The following is a 22861-nucleotide window of genomic DNA, read 5'->3' on the forward strand; positions in this document are numbered from 1 at the left end:
GAGCTAAGTTTCGCAGGATTTCTTTTTGTGGGATCCATGTTGATTTTTATGCAGGAGATTTTCCTTCTCCAATGTCTTAATTCTTGGGCATAAAACATGTTCCATAATTCTACAACAGACATCAACAATAAAGATCTATTATTGTGTGCATCTCTCCTACAGCCCTCCTAAAAAATGGGAATGACCCGCGCTTTCTTCCAGTCGCTCGGTACCCTTCATTGCTCAAGTGATCTATGATCAATTCCTGCTAGAAGGGGAGCATGTTCTTTCGTATAATCTTTGCAGGATTTTATAGGTATCTCATCTGGTCCTGAAGCTTTTCCACTACTAAGGGATTGTAGTTGTTTCTCTATTCCATGATCGGTTATCTTAATATCTGCCATTTTGATGTTCATATGACAATTGAAAGAAGGGACCGTGTTATGATCTTCCTCAGTAAAATTATGTTGGAAGACTGAATTTTATATTTTGGCCTTCTCTCTGTTATCTTCCGTTTCGGTGGCAGTATGGTCACTGAGTGAATGAATAGATGATTTTGACCCAATTACTGATTTTACATAGGGCCAAAACCTCTTAGGGTTTTTAATCAGATCAGCTGACAAAGTTTTACTTTCAAAATCATCGAAAGCTTATCTCATTGCTCTCCTTATGTTCATTTTTGCTTTGTTCAGCTTTAGTTTGTCACCTATGTTTTTACTTCTCTTGAATCTGAAGTTCTCTTTCTTTATGTAGCACATTTCTAACATGGCTATTAAACCATGGTGGGTCTTTCCCAACCCTTAATGACTTACTCAGAACATACTTGTCTAGGGTATACAGCATGATTCCTTTGAACTTTTTCCATTTGTTTTCCGCACCTTCGTCTTCATCACTTAATATTTGATGCTGACTGATAAGAACTCTGAAATGTGTATCCTGTCATTCTTGCTACGCAAAAACATCTTCTTACTTCCTTAACATTCTTTGTTGGACCCATTGTCATAGATGCTATCACAGCCTTATGATTACTGACACCTTCCTCTACATTAACTGATTCAATAAGTTCAGTTCTGTTTGTTACCAGAAGGTCTAAGATGTTACCCCCAAATGTTAGTTCTGTAACTGTCTGCTCAAAGTAATTTACAGACAAGACATCCAACAATGTCACATGTATTCCTGTCACTGACAACAGTTTTGACAGCATGACACTCCCAATCTATACCTGGCAAGTTGAAATCCATGATCACAAAAATATTCTGCAACGTCTGTCTGAACTGCTCTACTACTAGGGCTCCTGACCCAGGCAGGGTTTAAAAGCATCTGATTACCATTTTTGAGTGATCTTTGATACTTAACTTCATCCAGATTAATTCAGAATCGGAATACATGACAACCTCGCTAGATTTCATAAAATTCTTTACTGCAATAAACTGACTGCCGCAATTGGCGACTAACCTATCCTCACGATAAATATTCCAATCTGAACTTAAGATCTCCTCGTCATTAACATCTGGTATCAACCAACTTTCTGTTCCTAATATTATCTGTACATTGTAACCTTCAGTAAGCAATTCTGGGACCTTTCGCTGGAGGCTCCTGCAGTTTACTAAAATTATATTAACCTTTTCTATCTCTGATCTGCAACAATGAATGATCTCTGTGGACATTGTGACTAATTTATCAGTCAAATCCTCTTTGATCCCAAGGGACAGTTTTTCTAACCTAAAAAAGCCCCATGTACATGCCACACATGCTCCACTACCCTAGTAGCTGCTTCCTGCACCTGATCTATTAAGGGGAACCCTACAATTCTGTACCCAATAGCGGAGCTGAGTAATTCACATCCAATACCATTGCAGAGCCATCTGAGCCACTGGTTTATAACTTCCACTCTGTTCCAAGCCAGAGGAACATGATCAACACTGGTGAAATGCTACAAACAGACAGCTTAGCCTCCACCCCACATGTAATGCTAGTTGCCTTCAACACATCAGCCATCTGCCACTAATGAGCTGAGGATGCCCTTAGAGCCCACGTGGCAGGTATCATTCATGCTGACATGTACCACTACATGCAGCCGGTTGCACCCAGTGCATTTGAGAGCTGCTGGCACGGCCCCTTCCACATTGTAGATAAGACCCCCTGGCAAACATACTAAGTGTACACTGGCATTCTTTCCCTCCTTGCCTGATATTCCTCAGCCTAACAATGGAGCCCCAAACAAAAAGCATACCCACTCCCTGCTCTTGTCTGGACTGGGCAAGAAAATCATCTGCTGGCCCAGCAGGAGGGGCATCCCGTGCTGGCTCAGAGTTACAATCAACAGTGGGTAGCACCTTGTATCCATTGCTGAGGCATAGGGAGCCAGCCATGTAACCTGCTCCCTCTTTCGCTTTCCATCCAATGATGTACAAACCCACCACTGTCTGCCAGCCATTCTCAAGTGAGGAAGAATTGGTCAGATGTTGCATATCAGAAGATGCAGCGGCAAGGGATTACAATGACACGAATGGTATTGCAGGCCTTGTTCCGAGCACCCCAATGTCATCCCAACTTTAGGCATTACCAAGAAGCCTGACAACAGTAGCCAATGCTGTTTCCAGCTGTTTACAGACAGCAGCCAATTCTCCTTATGTTCACTCACAACAAGCACAGTCCCTAGCCATATTGTAGCATGTACAAATACATATAGAATCTCAAATGGCGCAATTGAGTTTGGAATGTACACAAAATATAATGAGGATATTGAAGAAACACTGCAGATTTCTGAGTATGCCCTGAGAAGGCAAACTCGTAAACAGAAATAAATTTATCTACTAAAGTGGATGTGCGTTACTAGAAACGTTGCTTACCTGAAAAGTACTGCACAAGATAAGTAGGCAAACTAGATTTTGGAATCTGTCAAGGCTTTCACCACACGACTGCACCTTATTTTCACGCCCAATCTAACAGTGGGGTGGAACACCTCTTCTGCACATTCGAGGTTCAAATGTGGAAGTACGTGGACACTGCCACCTTGACATGCTTGTCGAGTTCCTACAGATTTACACCAGGGCAGGACTGGTGTCCGGCCATGGCGCTCCATGGTAGCCAGCCATATGCCCTCTTACATCTGATCTTGCCACTCCATCAATGACTGCCAGTGTGGCACTGTTTGCAGTTTGCTGCTGGCTCTGTGGTCTGGGATTGGTGGTTCGTCCACCAACTGAAGGGGATTCCAGCCATGGTCCACAGGCGCTGCATGGTATGGATCTGTGATGGGCTGGTGGCATGCCACCGTGATAAGCTGCATCCTCATGCCACAGGGAGGGAGGTGGATCTGCTGCTGCCTCCTACCTCAGCAACTGTCCTGGTCTCACAGAACATCCCACCTGCAGAGAGAACCCACCCTCCTTGTGGATATCACCACCTCCTGCCTCTCTTCCAGGATTCAGTTCCCCGGCACCTGCTGTTGGGCCTGGCTGCATTACTTTGCTGCCACAAGCGATTCTGCCACTGGCTGGGCCATCACCAGCCCTGCAACGTCAACATCCCATGCCCCCATCAAACAGGTGGTGCCTTCACTGTTGGTGCAGTTTCACTGTGTCCAGGAACCAGACACTGAGATGCTACCAGTGACCTAGTCATCAGTCCTCTTTTGTGGTATTTCACTGAGGAGCAGCCACCACGTGTCTATGACTGCACCACTTCCACTCCTACTCACTAGTTCCAGCCTGGGACATCCTTCTGCTGCTGCCATCACCTGCAGTGTCCACCACAGAAGCCATGGATGTTTCAACAGTCGCCCTGACACCCACATTGGCAGAGCACCGTTTCCCCAAAGGGGTGCTGTAACCCTATATGTAATCCTTGGATAAGTGCCAAAGCACCAGGCTACCAGCCCATTACACTTTGATTAATCTGTTGACATGCATGTGAGCCTGCCACCAGTGGCTGCCTGCGGTGGGTCACATCACTTGCACATATGGCACAGCAACCTCCACACTGTCGACTGGCACCCTACTCTTTATAAGCACAGTGCAGCGGGCACTCACTCTCGTATTGTGTTCACAGTTATTATCAGCAACTGCTTGTATCAGTATCTAGATAATTTCTATGTTTGTGTCTATGTTTTCAACTGTTATTCCCTGGTATGTGGAAGAAGAATATACTTTGGTTCATTGTGGCTGTGCTGTTGTTTGTGTCTTATAGTACAATGCACACTTATTTTTCAAAAGTTCTCTGTTAGCTCAGTTCAGTTTGTGCAATACTTTTCTAGTGGCTAGATTCTACCCTTGAAGTGCAATTCTGGAAGGTATGCAAAATACCCATCTATGACCGACATTTCACTCGAAACAATTCCCTGCCACTAATACTGGGTGATCCATATTTTTATTTTACTGTTATTCTATCAAAATCGATGGAAGATCACTCTACCATTACATTATGTTCTATTCTAGGCCATTACATAACTGTTACTTATTTGTTGTTTGTTGCAGCCCTACCCATGAATTAAGTGAAGGTGGTGCAGACATTACACATTTCTGACAGCACCCGGATTGCGACTAGGATGGAAATATGGCAGTCACCTGTAATGATGAAATGATGGTGGAGACAGGACAGGGGAAGACAAGCAACCCTTGACATGAAAACAACACAGAGACTGCATGTGAATTTGTTGCATACATGTTCGGTAACTCACCAAAGGCATGCTGGGCCTCTTGGGAGTTGTCTCTGAAGAATCTAATGCCAGCACTGCTGCAGTATTTGCACAAAGTCCCTTAGACCAAATAGAGGGAAACTGGTACGATTTGGTCCAACAGATAATGAAGGAGATTAACTGGAGACCATGGAAACCACACTTTATCCAAGCATTGTCACCAGAAGACTGCAATGTTACAATGGAGTTTGCTGATTCCACATTACAATAGATGGAAGAAGAACCAGATATCCTGAGTAGCGTTTTGTAATCGGTATGTGCAACATTACAATGTGTGTGAATAGGATAAAACAGCAAAGGGTCCCTTTAAGACCCTCCACTTCAGCAACACCCTTGGTACCACTCACACACCTTAGCTGAGCATTTACAAATGTAACTTTTAAATACATTCTGTCTAGCTGTCTAGTGGCTGCTCCAGCACCTGAGAGTTACGTAGCCCCTTCGACATGTGTGGATGGCATTGAGCATGTTGTTGAACTAGGGGATCTTAGAGGAGGGACCCTTTGCAATTTTATTCACTTACATCTTAATGTTCCACCCTCCCGTGATCACACCACAGGAGGGCACAAAAAAGGAGGGATCGAAAAGAATATGAACACTTTGCTCTTCAGATTTCATTGAATGATTTTTAGCAGTCGCTAGTGATTTCAAGCTGTACAGCAGAGCAAAAAGTGTGGTCACATTACTCTCTAAAGACGTTATATCACATTCAATGGAGCTGCAGCCCCATGCTGAGCATCCTCAGCATTTTCATCATTGAATTAACTGCACCCAAATTGAGCGCAGAAAGATTAAGGTTTAACATTATATCAACGATGAGGTCGTAAGAGGCTGTATAAGATGGAAAACAATTATTTTGTTGTCCCAGATGTGAGTTACATGGCCCTCACTTGTTATTTTGATAATGCAGAACTTATATTCAGACATTGGGTAGAATCAACAGAGTACTTGGACCACAATTGACCTGGGCAGTGAGCAAATAGATGCAGCAGCTCAAATATCAGTTGCCATAGGGTGGAGAGGTAGTAGGGGTGGGCATTCTGTTATCAGCAGATGATCATGAAGGTTTAGTACTAAGTGTGAGATTTTAAATTTTACTTGCTTGTAATATGAGAAGCTAGTTCAATAAACATAACTATTTATTACTGTACTTCTCAATGTCAGATTTACAATGATTAACATGGACCTTTCCTTAAAATCTGACATAACATATTCCTACTTCAAGTTTGCTGACCTCCTCACTGCCGCTCAGTGGTGGGGGGGGGGGGGGGGGGGGAGGGTTTCCAAATGGTATTTGTAAATTTCACATAATGTTTCAACTTAAAAAAAAAAAGAGATAAACATGCATGTCAATATTTCACAATAAAGGTTTCCCATGAAAATAAAGATCATTACAGCAAGAAACCACAACTGCATAAAGATAGAACTGCCTGTTTATCATGCAATAACACACTGGTAGAATATAAAAGTTATCAGTGTGCTGCTGCTAGATAAACTGACATCTGGTAGGGAATAATTTAATATTGTATCTACTGTAAAACTTTACTAGAGATTCTTGTCAAACAACAAGTAGAATCAATAGTCACAGGTTTGTTTTAGATATTTTGAGACCAGCCACTTTCATTCCCAGTAAAAGTTTCCTGAGTATGTGACTCATCATACTGCTATAGAGACTAACATATCAGCTACTGTTACTTGTTACTTTTCCAATCTAAACACTCATTCCTCTCTCTGTCACACATACATACACACACAAAGGCGTAGACACCCACATGATCTCTGTGCTGTCATAGGTAACTAGTAAATAAACTACCTTAAGGAATGCTATTTGCAACAGTGACTGAAATATTGGCCTATATTACAACAAGGCAACATGGCCACATACCCAGGAAAATGAACTGAAAATTTTGATGTTGCATTTAATTATATATCCCCACTGAATAATTAATTATCAACTTTGTGATAATGTAAATTCCAAGATGGAAACAATAAATAAACATGACGTAATCGTACTACTCACCTGCAGCTGACTGATGGATGATAAATACGAGGCTGAGTCAAACGAAAATCTATCACTTTTCAAGATAATCTCCCCCATGCTCAATGCATGTCCTTCAGCACTTACGAAGTGCATAAATTCCTTTAGAAAAAAATTCTTTTGGTAGGCCACACAACCACTCATGCACCGCAAGGTGTACCTCTTCATCAGAACGGAACTTCTTTCCTGCCATTGCGTCTTTGAGCAGTCCAAACATATGGAAATCACTTGGGACAAGGTCTGGTGAGTATGGTGGATGAGGAAGACACTCAAAATGCAGGTCTGTGATTGTTGCAACTGCTACACGGGCAGTGTGGGGCCTTGCATTGTCATGTTGCAAAAGGACACCTGCTGACAGCAATCCACGTCGCTTTGATTTGATTGCAGGCCGCAGATGATTTTTTAGGAGATCTGTGTATGATTCACTGGTGACAGTGGTCCCTTTAGGCAAGTAATGCTCCACAATGACACCTTTTTCATTCCAAAAGAGAGTCAGCATAACCTTCCCCGCTGATGGTTCTGTTCGAAACTTCTTTGGTTTGGTGATGAGGAATGGCGCCATTCCTGGCTCGCTCTGTTCATTTCCAGTTGGTGGAAGTGAACCCAGGTTTCGTCCCCAGTAACGATTCTTGCAAGGATGCCATCACTTTCTTATTCAAAGCGCCGAAGAAGTTCTTCACAAGCATCAACACGTCGTTCTCTCATTTCAGGAGTCAGCTGCTGTGGCACCCATCTTGCAGACACTTTGTGAAACTGGAGCACATCATGCACAATGTGGTGTGCTGACCCATGACTAATCTGTAAACATGATGCAATGTCATTCAGTGTCACTTGGCGGTTTTCCTTCACTATGACTTCAACTACTGCAATGTTCTGTGGAGTCACAACTCGTTGTGCCTGACCTGGACGAGGAGCATCTTCCACTGAAGTCACACCATTTGTGAACTTCCTACTTCATTTGTAGACTTGCTGCTGTGACAAACATGCATCACCATACTGAACCTTAATTTGTCGATGAATTTCAATAGGTTTCACACCTTCACTACACAAAAACCGAATAATGGAACGCTGTTCTTCCCTGGTGTAAGTCGCAAGAGGGGCGGCGATCTTTATCCTGATACTGCGATGGTATGTGTGCATCTGCACTATGCTGCCACCAATAGGCCATTCTGCACGCTGTTTGTAGCATACTTACCAACTTACAGGATAACGGTGCAAAATTTTGATATCTTATTACAAATTTAAGGTTTTCATTTGACTCACTCTCATACAAACAAGTAACAATACAAAACAACATTTCAGTAGTTTTCAAATGAAGTATCACTCTGTTTCCAGTTTACACACAAATACACCGGGACAGACACCCAAATACTCACCACCTCTTTGCAGCTATGTTTCTACACTTAACACAATCCATTCTAGATTCTCAAATATATTTTTCGTGATTAAAATGTTCACTCTCAACGCCAGGCCATTTATGTATTTTCATGAGTTATGCAGCAATACTAATTTTTTTAAACTGTTGGCACAAATTAGACAGAATGCAGCAGAAAGAACTTCCAAATTAGTGCTCGCACTACCTCAGTGGTGCATACAGTAGTGGAAAGCATGATGCCAAACAGTGGAATAAGCGCATTTTTCAGTGTACACTCTGATGTGGCTGGGAACATACCAATCATTTATTGTTGAAGAGTTTATAAAAACTTATAAATGTGGCAGCTGGCAGAGCTTCAATTCAGAAATTCCTACAGCACAGAAACATGCTGCAGCATTAAAGGTTGAGGAGACTTCTGCCCTGAGATCTGCAAATGGATCATTACAAACCAGAAGCTACATAAATAATGAAGGAGATAGATTTTGAAAACTATATGAAGTTGTGTGGAGTTCCTCTGAATGTTCATGTCTTACACATGCTGTGTTTCTTTTCCGATGAAGCACATTTGCACCTCTCAGGCACAACGGAAAAGAATGTCTAATATTGGTCTACATCTATACTCTGCAAGCCACCTTGGGTTGTGTGGCAGAGGATACTTTGTGATCCACTGTCACCCCGCCCCCCCCCCCCCCCTCCACTCCTGTTGCGAATAGCTTGCGGGAAGAATCATTGTTAGCAAGCCCCCATGTGGGCTTGTATCTCTCCAATTTTATTTTCATGGTCTTTTCATGAGATATACATAAGGGGAAACAATATATTTGTTGATTCTTCTAGAAACATACACTCTCAGAACTAACAATAAACTACATCTGTTGCAGAACAACTCTTGCAGCATCTGTCACAGTCCTGTGAGATCAACTTTTTGAGGCCTTCATACTTACTAAATGTACCTGTAATGAAATGCGCCATTCTTCTTTGGATCTTCCGATTTTCTGTATCAGCCCTATCTGGTATGGAGCCCATGCTAACATGCAATATTCAAGTATTGGTCACACGAGTGTTTTGTAAGCTACTTCCTTTGTTGACAGACTACGTTTCCTGAGGATTCCTCCAACAAATTTGTGTGGTATCTGCCTTACAATTAATTTTATGTGGTCATTCCATTTCAAATCACTCTGTATGCATTACACTAGGTATTTTATGGAATCAACTACTTCCAGTGATTGTTCTGTAATTGTGTAACCATACAAAAATGATCTTTCTGTCTATTTATTCATAATGTGTCACATTTGTTTATGTTGAGGGTCAATTGCCGTTCCCTGCACTACATGTCAATCCTCTGTAAGTCCTCCTGTATTTTGCAACAACTTTCTAGTTGTGCAACTTCTCTACACACAACAGCATCATCTGTGAAAAGTCCCATGGAACTTCCGACATTATCTACTAGGTCATTTACATATATTGTGAAAAGTAATATCTTGTAACACTCCCCTGGGGCATGCCTGAAGTTACTTTTATGTCTGATCAGTTCTCTCCATTCAGAATGACATGCTGTGTTATGTTTGCTATAAACTCTTCAATCCAATCACCCTGTTGATCTGATATTCCATATGCCCATACTTTGTTCATTATGTGGCAGTGCAGAACTTTATCGAATGCCCCCCTGTGTATGATGGGCAACAGACTGAACTAGGTTTCACATTGTCTTTGTTTTCAGAACCCCTATTGATTTTTAGAGGACTTTTCCAACCATTTCTGAAAGTGGGAATGACTTGTACTTTTCTCAATCATCAGAAAGACTCCCTACCTCCAAATACCTACAGTACACTGCTGCTACAAGAGAGCAAAGTTCTTTTGCATACTTTACGTACAATTTTATTTTATTTTATTTTCTTTTCTTTTTACTTTGGGTCACTGGATCCACACTTCGTTTTGAAGAGAAGTGACATACAGTGTACACCAACCATTATTGTGCAATGTTACAGAATTTTTCACTGTTAGTTAGGCAAACCTCTCAGTGATCATAATACTAATAATCTGTGGTTTCAGCAGGAAAGCAAAGGCACACAAAAGATGCCCCTAATTATGGAAGCTGTAAATAATCCAGTATAAATAATGCAGTATGACAAAGTTTCTGCTGTCACGCCTCAAATGCTTCTCAACACCAGAAATAATTAATGAAAGAGGCAACAAAAGTGTATAAATGTCATAGGATACCACTTGAGTGATGATCTGTTCAAAACTCACTGATGTAAACTGGCATACTATGTACTTTTCATGAAAAAAGTATTGCTGTATCTCCTTCAGTTTTAAATAGATAAATTAAAGAAAATAGAGATGTTCTTTCTCCCATACTCTTTTATGTGAATGTTCCTCATTTTGTTATGTGAATGTTGCTCATTTTGATGACACACAGTTTTACAGAATGTATTCAGAACTTTGTAAAAATCAAATTAGTAATTTGCAATATTACATACACAAGTACACAAATATACGAATCACAATCGGAACTATTAGAACAACTCTGATCAAGTGGCTACCATTACTGAGCAATATTGCATCTCCCTAAACCAGATGACTGCCAGCCCTCATATCATATTTGGAAACATGTAATGCCAACCCATCTCTTCTCATTCATGTTGATGCAAATTTCCTTAAATAGCAGCAACCGAGACTAAAGTCAAGACACCCACCTGCAACAACTGCCCACCATTTCAATGGCTACAATGTCAGTGATCATTGAACAACACTCTGTCAAGGCAAGAATGTCATGCACTCCCACCTCATCACAGATCCTAATCTGAACACACTAGAAAACAGGATTCACAAAAACCACAGTTTCTGCAAATAGGGAGCTTTAGAATGTCCCCAATGTGAAACTGAATAGCTAACAGTCACCCATCTGGTCCTGCTTTGCCCTGATACATCCTTCAGGGATGTGATAAAAGATATCCATGACCTTATCCCTGAAACAGTGGAACGGCTGATCCACAGTGCTCAGTTTGTGACAAAAAACGCAATAAATATCTGTCCGTTTAGTTAAGTTTTTAATAGTTACTGTAATTTATTTAGTACAATGGGTGTAAGTTCATTTGAATAAATAAATAAATTAGTGTATTGTACAGTTATGACACATAGATACTTTTATGTAGGAAATGCATAACACATATACTGACTTTGATATGATTTATTTACTGACTGGTTTCAGTCCGGGACCACGTTCACAGTAGTTTTATTTTCAGTTAAAAGAGTAACTTATAGCTGATTTTAGGAGCATGAAGTTTCTTGTGGTCATTTGCCTTACGTGATGTAAGCAAGTGGCTGATCACTATCATTGAGGGGGTAGGGGGGAATACAAAATCTGGGAAACAAAAATAGAACATGCTTGGAGTTCTATTATTATAAGATCATTTTGGAGAAGAAAAGAAGTAATGAAATAAGACACGAAATATCAGACTGTAAGCATATAAGGTAATTTACTTGTTGACAACTTATGGAAAATGTCATTATTGAGAATAAGAGGGCAAAATATTTCTTTATCATTTCTGTTCAATTCTCTGAATATCAACATGAAGTAAACAATGACTCTCATAACAATGATTTGATTTCACCATGAAAATACTGATGAAGTGAACAAATTTCAGGAAATGTGGGCCTGAATGAAGAGGAATCACTGGGATCAACAGGCAGTGTTCATCAGGCAGTGTTCTCTCTTCATGTAATATCTGTAACTGGATAAGAATACATCTGCATGTGGTGAAATATTTCTCAAAATATATAATCTGGAAGAGAGGCAAAAGGCTGAAAAAACAATAAAAAATAACAGATGACGAAAATCACATAGGAAATGTATGGAAGATAGAAAAGAGCTTAGCTAAGGTGTTCAATTAATAGTTAAATACATAAAAGATGTTAATACACTGTGGTTGAAATGAAGAACTATATCAGAATATTAAACAAAGTATGCTCCATAAAACGCCATAAAGCAATTGTGAGACCCAATTTAAAATAACTGAGCATAGAGAATAATAAAAAGGAAGGTGAGGATGCAGAGGAATAAGATCAGGAAGAGAAAAGGTAGCACAGCTTGTCTGGAACCTCTTATGAAGCATATTAGGCTATGCAAGAAGCCATAAAGGAACACAAAGGAGACTCTGAAAGATTCAAGCAATGAACAAAGTAATGACAAGGGATCTAGAAAAACACAGGTATTCAACCTGAAAAACATTAGAATAGTGAGTACTGCTGGGGAAGGGCAAAAGTAAGAAATAAATGGGCAAGAATAGGAGACCATCAAAGGGACACATTGTGTCTTACCTAAGATTAGTATCTGGTATCTGTATAAATAATAGTGCGGTCACAGCGGAAATATCTGTTTCAGAATAAAATTCAGTCATCAGTTGCAAATATATATTTTTATTTGGCTTTACCGGATTTGACAAATTAATTTGTCATCTTCAGAAGACTACAAAATTAGTTATGACATAAATCTTTAGCCCTTGGCTATACACTTAAGTACGATATACGGAGTGCATTACAGAAACTTACTTAGTGTTGGTTTAGCAGACATCAATATCTTCTTCACAGAAGCAAAATGCCTTGATATTGGCAAGAATTTGCATACTATATGTGATAATTGTAAACACAGGTTAACAATTTATAGTAACTGAATCTCTTCTATATACATGTAAAGCAATTGTGTTAGGAGCAAGGAACATATGTAAAAACAATAAGAAGTATAACTTCTTTATATACCACATTTGGAAAAAAAGGGCACATAGTTCTAATATATAAAAGGAATGGGTTAGTTTTCACATTTTATAAGATACACTTTGCAATCAAAATGGTGTCTATCTTTTAATGCAAGTGTTATAACCTTTAATCACTAATAAAGTGCGTGGAGATACAAAAGTAGAAACACTCGCGGGTTACATGTTACTAACTCCGTATCTGTCACTCGACTGCCGGGCCGTGACATGCGGCCGGCGCCGTTCATAACCAGGTGGCGCTCCCGCGCTCGGCCGAGCTGCGGAGCGCCTCTATCGCCGTGTTCGCGTACTAATGTAGCGGCACTTTTGAATGTCGTGGCACTGTCACAACAGCAAGTTGATCATTCATTATTTTGTTTGAATTTAGGTGGGAATGTTTATACATTTCCAATTCTTTTAAAAGGTTCATTCTGTAGCTCTTGTCAACTATATGCAAAATTTCCACATTAAGCAAGGATGGAGTGTGTTTCTCGATTTTTAGATGTTTTGCAAAAGTTAACTACTATGAATTATCACAGTTTTTGTTAAGCAAGTGTTCACAAAATTGGATCTTAAATGCCCTGTCCTGTATAACTGCATTTTATACACACCAGATTTGAGAAATTTTTCAGTTGGAGGTTTCTCATTATGTATAAAGAAGAACTTGGTGGCGTTATTGGTAGTAGAGGACACAGTGATCTCACATTTTTTAAACAAACTATCTATACAATATGAAATGTCACCTAGAAATTGCAGTGTAATGTATTTCTTCATGGCAAGGCCATTTTTATTGTGTGTTAATAGATTTATATTCTTGCTGTTTTTATTTTTAAAAAGTTTCTGTGGAAGGCTTGCTTGATATCCATTTTTGAGCACAACATACTTTAAGTTATTAATTTCTGTAACAATAACAGAAGGGATTAGGGGCACCTCAATAAAATGGTCAATCATAGCATGAAAGAATGCCACTTTGTGCTTAAAGGGGTATAAGAAGAGGCATGATTGATGTTCTGCAAAACATAGTTCCAGGAACAGAAAACTAAGTTCATTATGTTGATTTTCTATTTCATACGTAAATTTACTTTTAAGGTGGGAGCAGCATTCTTCACATCTCCTTTTAATACAATGATGGTATCATCAACACATCATCTGTAGAAAGAAATGATACTGGTTACAATGGGTAAAAAAAAAAAAAAAAAACGTATTTCAAAATTATTAATGAAGACGTCAGCTAGAAATCCAGCGAGGAAATTTCTCATAGCAAGGCCTTCATCTTGTTGATACAGCTGACTACTGAAACTAAAGTAGTTATACTTTAGAGTGATTCTCAAAAATCTTATAATGTCTTTTTCATTTTAATCCATTTTTTGTGCTTAGTAAAACTCGTCTTCAATAATATGGATCATTTTGTCTATAGAAATAATAGTGGGAAGATTTGTAATATCAAAACATGCAAGTATACGGCCAACAAAGACAGTGAGGATTCATGCGAATCAACTTTTGCAGAACATCTAAAAATCGAGAAACACACTCATCTTCCTCTGCCCTTGTTTAACATGGAAATTTTGTATATAGTTGGCAAGGGCTGCAGAATGAACCTTTTAGAAAAATTTGAAACATGTAAACAGGTTCACCTAAATTAAAAAAAAAAAAAAAAGATATTGAATGATCAACTTGCATTAAAATATAGACGTTATTTTGATTGCATAACATATCTTATAAAATGTGGAAACTAGCCCCTCCTTTTATATATCAGAACTGTATGCCATGTTTCTTTTCTTTTTTCAAATGTAATATATAAACTCCTTTATGTACCTTAGTTATACTTCTTATATGTCTTTACAAATGTTCCTTGCTGCTAGCACAATTGCTTGACATGTATATAGAGGTGATTCAGTTACTGTAAATTGTCAGTCTGTGTTTACAATTATTACATACAATAAGCAAATTTTTGGAAATATCATGGCATTTAGCTTCTGTGAATACAACACTGATATCTGCAAACTAATACTAAGTAAGTTTCTGTAATGCACTTCTTATATCGTACCCAAGTGTATAGCCAAGGTCTTAAGATTTATATCATTCCTCATTTTGTGGTCTTATGAAGATGACAAATTAATTTGTTGAAACCAGTAAGGCCAAATAAAAATATCTTTGAACTGATGACAGAATTTCATTCTGAAATACATACTACAGTAGCTGAAAATTACAGCCACATATAAAATAATAATGCCTGTATACAAAGGAAAAAGGAGCAAGGGACAATAGCAAAAACTATAGATCAATTAGTCTTACCTATTTTGTAAGTAAAATATTTGAAGGAATCAGATGAATATGTAAGAGAATGTTTGCAAGAAGTATGGTATTGATGTAGGAGCCAGCATGGATGCTGAGCAGGGTTTCATGTGAGTCACAGCTAGCTGATTTTCAGCAGGATAAATCAGAAGCGATTCGCAGGGGAGGGCTACTTGATTTCTCCAAAACTTTAGTACGGTGAATGACATGGTACTGTAAACAAAACTGAAAGGACTAGATCTTCATGAAAGAGTAGCATGTTAGATGACAGCATATCTACAACACAGAACACTGAGGGTAAGGACAGGAGACCTCATATCAAGAGAGAGAAGTGTACAATAAGGCAGCACATTGAGGCTACAGCTGATTCCAATTTGCACTGAAGAGCCAAAGAAACTAGTACACCTTCCTAATATTGTATAGGACCCCCACAAGCAGGCAGAAGTGCCGCGACATAATGTGGCATGGATTCAACTTATGTCTGAAGTAGTACTAGAGGGAATTGACACCATGAATAAATCCGTAAGAGTACGAGGGGGCAGAGATACCTTCTGAACAGCATGTCGCAGGCATTCCGGATATGCTCAATAATGTAATGTTCATGTCTGAGGAGTTTGGTGGCCAGCGGAAGTGTTTAAACTCAGAATAGTGTTCCTGGAGCCGCTCTGTAGCATTATTGACATGTAGGGTGACTCACTGTTTAGCTGGAATTGCCCAAACCCGTCAAAATGCACAATGGACACGAATGGATACAGGTGAACAGACAGGACGCTTATGTACCTATCACCTGTCAGAGTCCTATCTAGATGTATCAGAGGTCCCATATAACTCCACACCATTACAGAGCCTCCACCAGCTTAAAGAGTCTCCTGCTGACTTGCAGGGTTCATGGATTCATGAGGTTGTCTCCATACATGTACACGTCTGTCCACTCGATACAATTGGATGAGACTCATCCCACCAGACAACATATTTCCAGTCATCAACAGTCCAATGTTGGTGCTGACAGGCCCAGGCAAGGCATAAAAGGCATAAAGCTTTGTGTCATGCTGTCATCAAGCGTACACAAGTGAGCCTTTAGCTCCGAAAGCCTATATCAATGACATTTCATTGAACCGCTTGCATGCTGACACTTGTTGATGGCCCGGAACTGAGATCTGCTGCAATTTGTGGAAGGGTTGCACTTCTGTTATGTTGAACAATTCTCTTCAGCTGTCATTGGTCCCATTCTTGGGCAGGATTGTTTTCTGGCCATAGTGATGCCGGAGATTTGCTGTTTTGCCAGATTCCTGATATTCACGGTACATTCATGAAATGGTTGTACAGGAAAATCCCCACTTCATCACTACCTCAGAGATGCTGTGTCCCATGGCAACTGTAACACCATGTTTAAACTCTCTTAAATCTTGAGTACCTGCCATTTACCAAGCATATGTGAGTGAGCATGCACGGCAAGATAAAGCACATAGACTGTTCACTTACAGAGTACATAAGGAAAGGAAAGGCCATCAGTAGAAAATAGGTGTGAAACTGTGGAACAATAATGCATGGAAATACTTGTATGATGGTATATTTATTCCTCATTCTCTTAGCAGGGTTGCCTTGTTTCCAAGTGGTTCCAAATCGCTTTTTTAGGTTTACTGTAACCTGTGCTAATGCTAAGAAATGTTTTGATTTACAGCTTTTAAATGGTGCACTTTTCCTACTTAAAAAAAAGTTCTCATTTTACTTTGCAACTTTTGCATTTGTCTATGATCTTTAAAAATCACTCACTCCAACATAATTGCACATCATACACATATTTGCATTGCTATTTATGAGGTCACTCTGGAAATTCTGAGAATGACTGGGTACTGATCCATCGTTGCCCTTCCAGAAAAGGGCTCACCTAGCTACATCCACTGTTGAAAGTCTTAATATGTCCAGAAACACCTCTGCATTTCCTAGGAAAATGACATTATTTTAGGCATCCAGCAACATACACTACCAAAGAAGTCACATCTTAAATTGACAGAATGATTATAAGGGATTTCCAGTGCACTGACTAACATGTTCAGTATAACTTACAACTTTTAGATTTTACATGACGACTCTCAATGTCAGGAAGATATGAAATCGTTGGATATGATACGGTTTAAACCAGAAAAAGAAACACCTGCATTTTAATAGATGAATTACAGGTTCCATTCTGGTGGAATTATATATATATATATATATATATATATATATAAAAATAGAGGGAAACATTCCATGCGGGAAAAATATATTTAAAACAAAGATGATGTGACTTACCATACGAAAGCGCTGGCAGGTCGGTAGAAACACAAACAGACACATACATACACACAAAATTCAAGCTTTCGCAACAAACTGTTGCCTCATCAGGAAAGAGGGAAAAACGAAGCAACCGTTGGTTGCGAAAGCCAGAATTTTGTGTGTATGTATGTGTCTGTTTGTGTTTATATCGACCTGCCAGCGCTTTCGTATGGTAAGTCACATCATCTTTGTTTTTATATATATATATCATTGTAACTTGGAACAAAATATGACTATCCGATGATCCACAACAGCTGTAACACATGCAGATTTTCCTAATGATTATTGTCCAACAAAAGAGGATAAGTATTATGATGAAATACGAACAATAAAGGGACCACTTTTTTAACTGCAGTTACAGTTCAAGAAATGAAAACACAGTCACAGCCTGGTATGCTGGAGTATGTCACCTTCATTTTTTCAGAAGAACCTTGGAGAATCAACTGATGTCAGGACCTTGCAAATTTTCCCCCACAACATATTGTCACCACTCAGAGCATGAAATATATAGGATGTTTAAGAATTACTTCTAATAGTTGTACAGGTGACTTAGCAGATAAAGCTTGGTTAAGGAACCCATGTCTGAAAATGTACTGTTTGGATGTAAAATAATTTTGAATTTCAAATCTCCTGATTCACAGTACACACACAAATTGAGAGGAGGGTGTTGTTGACAGTCCCATTCATACATCACTTCCGTCCAACTAGCTATAACAAACTGGTAGGTTTGGAACTAGGAGGATTGGTTGTGGTGCTACATTGACGCACTGCATTCTTGGCTTTGAAGACGATGTGTTTGATCACAATGAAGAGAACTTGATAACGAGTACTCAAAACAATGCCCACACCATGGGTTTGGGTGATGCGCACAGGTCAGAGTTCATTGTCTCCCTTGTGTTCATGCTGTGACATGGGAGATGTGCAAGTAATCTAAATTTCCAAAGTTATTTTACATACAAATGGTACATTTCTGGACATGGTTTCCTATCAAAATTTTGTATACTAATTCACTTGTATAACCCCTAGACGCCTGTAACAGAAATTGTATATCACCTTGCATATCTGTATATGTATTTCTTTAACTAACTTGAATCTGGTCATATCCCCCCCCCCCCCCCACACCTTATTTCTTTTTTTTTCTACTTTTTCTTCCCACAAACAAAATATGCCATTCATGGGCACCATTTGGTGTCCTCAAAGCATCTGTGCCTGCCTATGAAGCTATTCTGGTACCTCACCAAGGATGCATATTATGCAGTTATGTGGACTGAGAAGATGCACCAATGTACACAGCTTGAAGGATTGTGCAATTTATACAGAAGATCTGTGAAGATAACACCATTCCTGTACCCAGAATTTCATAGTGACTCTCACATACAGTGAAATACAAACCATCAGCCTAAAGAACTGACATTACTTGAAAAATCCACAAAAACAGTACTTCTAAAACTTAGCCACAGAAAATATTTACTATAATATCTCAAGGAGAAAAAATACCTGTCAGTATTCACATACAGGATGCGAAATTCTTAATACTGCTGGCAGATACACACAAAGTACAAAAAATTACACAAGTTTCTGAAACTGTTACGTTTTTTCCTCAGGAAGGAAAGAGGCTTTTCCTCACAACAGGTGGAGGCCTCTAAACCTGGCGTCTTAGTGATCTTCCTTTCTAATCTCTGCAAAGTTGGGAAAGTTGCTTCTAATTTTACATGTGTTTATTGGCAGTACTACAAATTGTGCCTAATGAAAGTAGGAATTTGCCAGTCATTCTGTCTTCTTGAAATTTTGTAGTTTTTTATAAGTGAATTTTCCTTTTGATAAAATAATGTCTCATCCACAAGTCAATACATCAGTCTTAATGGTGAGAAACTGTCAGATGTGAAAGGAGCTTTGGTCACATCGCACGCAAGTGTTACTATTTGCAACATGTATAAATTACCTGGTGGATAATATCAGAAGGTTCATTAGGCTGGTCATGATTGATGCTGTAATATGTAAGGAAGCTTCAATGCCAGAAAACAGTAGTATAATGTGTGGGAGACATGCAGAAGTTCAATTGTTAACACAGGGACTGGAAGATGGCTAGCTATACAAATGTGATATATAGCACATAAATAGGTAGAAAGCCTAATTATAGTTTAATTACACAATTGGCAACAATGACTAGAAACAGTCACACTTATTAAATAACTATAGGTATGCATCCATATCAATTTTGATGTCAAACAACCACCCACAATTACAGTCACAGACAAATCACTGCCTCTCTCAAACAGTATTCGCATGTGGAACAGGAAAGGAGGGAAATGGTAGCAGTACTCAAAATCCTCTTCACAACAGAATGTAAAGGGCTAGTCGAGCGCATATGGAGATAATATAGTAACACTTACATTGTTTTCATACTGTGGTGTTAGTGGTGGTGCTTTATCATTGTTTTACACGGATCAATCTGTAACACCACAACGTCTATTCCTCTTAGAAAATTCTGAGGACAGCCACAAATTTGAAGTCCTGTTGTGCAAATGGGTTGCTAAAGGCAAGTGTACTTGCCTTCATGCCACAAAACACTTCTGAGAGGTTGAGAATTTAATGCAGAACACTCAGGTTCAGCTTTGTGGTCAGGGCTTCAAGTACAACATCTCTTCTCACCACTTAAGCAAGCAAGTGGTTACAAAGGCATAAATACATGAATGCTAGTGTTGAGAATTTATTTCACCACTGAGAATCAAAGCTATTCTCTCTAGGCCAAGTATAACTGCTATTTGGTATTAAAGACATGGTATAACATATCTTTTTTTATAAGATGTGTAATAAGATGTTCACAGTGCTTCTGTAAGAAAATATTAATCTCAATTTAAATATACAATAAGGAAAAGACAGTCAGTTGGAGAGATTAAACTTTGTGGAAACTACACAAATTTAATATTTTTTGTGTATTCTCACAGTGATGTTAATACAGACATTCCTTACTTTTATGCAAATACTTTCAGAATGATCTGACACATATGTTAGCAGAAAGCATAATGTAAGTGTGCTTTATATATTGTAAAAACTATTTTTTAAATAAAACATTTGTTGAATTTTTGTATCTACAGTTATATTAAAAAGTTAAACATTATCTTCGCTCTAAGAATGAATGTTCGTGTATTGCTTAAAAGTTGCTTTCAGGAATGAAATAGGTACTAAAAAATACTGCATCACTACAAAATCTCTAAAAACATACACAATACTTGTTGTATTAATACAAATCAAGAACTGTGTGAAATACACAGAGAAACAAAATGCACAAAGGAAAAAGAAAAATCTGCAAGATAACACGAATAGAAGGAACTTATCGTCTCACGACGCCAATCTGATATGTATGTGTACAAAATCTACATAAAAACAGAACTGTCATGCTGTATGTAATACCACTATTGTCATAAGCTGCATTTGTGTGTGCACCATTTCTTCTAACATACCGCATCTCTTATATTTACATTATCACTAAAAGCAGCTACAGTAATAAAACTTATTGTACATGTTGCACTCCAAAGTCAAATATAACACTAAATACTAAGTAGTCTATACATTAAAGTGTATACTGTAGCAGTATTCAGACAATAGATAACTGTAATACTACAATTTCATCACAATTTACTGGGTGGGCAATTCACAGTCATTTCCCTACTTCTGCACTAGTTCTCATGGAAATGAAAACTACAAGAAAATTTAGTACATTACTTCATACATTATTGAGATTTATCATTCTTTTCAGATTTTCTATTTAGTTAATTAAACATAACTGGTATACAACTTTGCCGTAAACTTTCAGAGGGCACACAAATTTGTTACATTTTCAACTCAGACACCCATAGAATACTTTGTACTATTATTTATTAAGATCATTTTTAAAGGAACTAATGACTGAAAAACAGTTCCCTTTCTCTTTCTGGAATGACATACAATGAGATATATTCAAATAGTCAGCAGAGTACCCAGACTTAACCATTTTCTGAAACAAATGGTTTTACTCTTATCTATGCACCAGTTTCCAAAGTTTAAGAGACATGTCAACACATACAATTATTATACAAAATGTAATGATTTAGAATGGAAATTGTTCACTTTTGTATTTCTGTACCCCCCCCCCCCCCTCCCACACACACACAAAAAGAGCTTCACTTCTTCTTTCTCTCTTTTCCTTTCCTCTTCCTACAACATATTTTTCATGTATTAAATGCTAATGGATTCCTTCACTACAACAATTTAATAAAACACCCCATTAAATTCACTAACATGTCAGATAAGCAAACAAAATGTACAGTGAAACTTGCACTTTCATCACTGTCATCCTCATCTGTGCCAACACTTCTGTGTTCCTCTGGTTTATGTCAACCCCCATCAAGTTAAATCAGAAATCCAGAATGAGATTTTCACTCTGCAGCGGAGTGTGCGCTGATATGAAACTTCCTGGCAGATTAAAACTGTGTGCCCGACCGAGACTCGAACTCGGGACCTTTGCCTTTCACGGGCAAGTGCTCTACCAACTGAGCTACCGAAGCACGACTCACGCCCGGTACTCACAGCTTTTTTAAATCAGAAATATTTGTCATTAATACATTCATGGTGAAACGGTAATAAAAATGTCCCATTATAATGCATTATTACTCAGTAATACTGCAGTGTAATTCAATTGCAGTTGCTGAAATATTTACAGCATTATCCTTATTGCCCATATATCTCATAAAATGACTGCTCACAGAGTTGCTGCCAGGTTGAAGATGAAGAAGCAACAGGGTGCCTTGTTATCATTATTACTAGATCCAAGTAAATAACAGAATAAATTTAATTAATATTAAATTTCAGCCTTGCCAACGGAAAGCTCATATATCAAAACAGTCACAAAGAATTCTTCTGTCACAAAGCAATCATATATATGATATAGAAAATGAATCATTCAAAGCCTACAAATCAAAAAACTTCTGAAGATATGGCTGAAAGAGAGTAAAGAACACAGAAATTGTAGATGAAACACTATTGCATTTGTCAATCTGACTATTTGTTCCTCTGCTAACAAATTATCAACACAGTAAAGACGATTACTGGGACACATGGAAAGTGACGAGGTTACAATGCTATTTCAGTTTTCAAAGGAAACTGATGAACAATATCACACAGAAATTAAAACATGAAATGACAGCTACATGGTTTCAGATAGTTCAAGCATTCCTTCACCAAGTTTCTCAATTCAAAGAACAGCAGATTCAAAACCATTTCTTATGTTCAGGGGTGTCTTCATGAAAAGGCATCAAATTATTTTTTTTTTTTGTTTAACTCTCATATACAATCTGAAGTCCTTTTAGACTTGGTGTATGGTGAAGAATTAGTATGTAAAATATGAAGTGGAAAATAGCAGTGCACTCAAC

The 22861-nt window shown here is 38.5% G+C and overlaps 1 non-coding gene across 1 annotated transcript; it reads right to left on the reverse strand.

Moving 5' to 3' along the window:
- Positions 1-21923: 21923 nt before the first annotated feature.
- Trnas-uga lies at positions 21924-21998 on the reverse strand. Its single transcript has one exon. It is a non-coding gene; the product is annotated as a tRNA-Ser (tRNA).
- Positions 21999-22861: the final 863 nt, after the last annotated feature.

Source organism: Schistocerca piceifrons, chromosome 1 (assembly GCF_021461385.2).
Source record: "Schistocerca piceifrons isolate TAMUIC-IGC-003096 chromosome 1, iqSchPice1.1, whole genome shotgun sequence".
Lineage (NCBI taxonomy): Eukaryota > Metazoa > Arthropoda > Insecta > Orthoptera > Acrididae > Schistocerca > Schistocerca piceifrons.